Raw genomic sequence first — 2,418 nt, 5'->3', positions numbered from 1 at the left:
AGTGTTCCATGAGCACTTGAGAAGAATGTGTATTCTGTTGTTTTTGGATGGAATGTCCTATAAATATCAATTAAGTCCATCTTGTGTAATGTATCATTTAAAGCTTGTGTTTCCTTATTTATTTTCATTTTGGATGATCTGTCCATTGGTGAAAGTGGGGTGTTAAAGTCCCCTACTATGATTGTGTTACTGTCGATTTCCCCTTTTATGGCTGTTAGTATTTGCCTTATGTATTGAGGTGCTCCTATGTTGGGTGCATAAATATTTACAATTGTTATATCTTCTTCATGGATCGATCCCTTGATCATTATATAGTGTCCTTCTTTGTCTCTTGTTATAGTTTTTACTTTAAAGTCTATTTTGTCTGATATGAGAATTGCTACTCCAGCTTTCTTCTGATTTCCATTTGCATGGAATATCTTTTTCCATCCCCTCACTTTCAGTCTGTATGTGTCCCTAGGTCTGAAGTGGGTCTCTTGTAGACAGCATATATATGGGTCTTGTTTTTGTTTCCATTCAGCCAGTCTGTGTCTTTTGGTGGGAGCATTTAATCCATTTACATTTAAGGTAATTATCGATATGTATGGTTCTATTACCATTTACTGAATTGTTTCGGGTTGTTCTTGTAGGTCTTTTCCTTCTCTTGTGTTTCTTGCCTAGAGAAGTTCCTTTAGCATTTGTTGTAAAGCTGGTTTGGTGGTGCTGAACTCTCTCAGCTTTTGCTTGTCTGTAAAGGTTTTAATTTCTCCATCAAATCTGAATGAGATCCTTGCTGGGTAGAGTAATCTTGGTTGTAGGTTTTTTTCCTTCATCACTTTAAATATGTCCTGCCACTCCCTTCTGGCTTGGAGAGTTTCTGCTGAAAGATCCGATGTTAACCTTATGGGGATTCCTTTGTGTGTTATTTGTTGTTTTTCCCTTGCTGCTTTTAATATGTTTTCTTTGTATTTAATTTTTGACAGTTTGATTATTATGTGTCTTGGCGTGTTTCTCCTTGGGTTTATCCTGTATGGGACTCTCTGTGCTTCCTGGACTTGATTGACTATTTTCTTTCCTATATTAGGGAAGTTTTCAACTATAATCTCTTCAAATATTTTCTCAGTCCCTTTCTTTTTCTCTTCTTCTTCTGGGACCCCTATAATTCGAATGTTGGTGCGTTTAATGTTGTCCCAGAGGTCTCTGAGACTGTCGTCAGTTCTTTTCATTCTTTTTTCTTTTTTCTGCTCTGCAGTAGTTATTTCCACTATTTTATCTTCCAGGTCACTTATCTGTCCTTCTGCCTCAGTTATTCTGCTACTGAGCCCATCTAGAGTATTTTTCATTTCATTTATTGTGTTGCTCATCGTTGCTTGCTTCCTCTTTATTTCTTCTAGGTCCTTGTTAACTGTTTCTTGCAATTTGTCTATTCTATTTCCAAGATTTTGAATCATCTTTACTATCATTATTCTGAATTCTTTTTCAGGTAGACTGCCTATTTCCTCTTCATTTGTTAGGTCTGGTGTGATTTTATCTTGCTCCTTGCACTGCAATGAAGAGTAGCCCCTGCTCGCTACAAGTAGAGAAAGCCCGCGCAGCAGCAAAGACCCAACGCAGCCAAAAATAAATAAATAAAATAAAATTTAAAAAAATCTTGATTCTCTCAGGAAGCTCCTCTGAGTAACTCAGATTGCTACCATAGCTAGTTTTTGCACCAAATTTATACGTATCATTATGTGGGTTTAATATACATTTGAATAATTTGTTTGGGGATCAGATTTTATCGGTACTTTTATTCATTTATTTTGGCTCTTTACCTGATTACAGGGGGCCATGAAGTCTGAAAACATACTTGCCTATTGATAATATATAGAATAATTGTTCCTTTGTCTCCAGACTTTATAGCCACTTTGTAGCTTTCATATGGAGAAAGGTCACATCTCACTGTTTCATGTGGTACCTATTATCCAGTGCATATACTATGAATATATTGTATATATTACATGTATTGATGATGAAAATCTTCCTGTGCTAATAATACTACATTGAATTTGTATTAGTTATTAAGCAACGAGAATTAATGATATAGTTCAGGAGGCATCCCCTGTGTGAAAATGTAACTAGTGCCATCCTTTGTATAGACCTGGAAAATAGGTTCATGTTAGGGGAAGCAGGAGCTTTCTAAGATCCTTCTATACCCCAATATTAGGGAAAGGTTAGAAATAAAAATAACTTCCGTATTTCTGTGCATCAGAACAGGCTTCCCTGATCAGTGACAACTTTATGGTCTTAAAGTATTACTACCGACCTAAAATAAAAGCAAGTACATAATTCCTTCTTAGTGGCAGGTCAAATGTGATTGTTTGATAGTCTTATGATTATTCAAGTTTTGACATCACTTCAGGAGAGAGAGAGAGAAAAGAAAAGACCAGTCTAAGGATA

Source organism: Physeter macrocephalus, chromosome 14, assembly GCF_002837175.3.
Source record: "Physeter macrocephalus isolate SW-GA chromosome 14, ASM283717v5, whole genome shotgun sequence".
NCBI classification, from domain to species: domain Eukaryota; kingdom Metazoa; phylum Chordata; class Mammalia; order Artiodactyla; family Physeteridae; genus Physeter; species Physeter macrocephalus.
Note: the sequence above shows the minus strand (reverse complement) of the source record.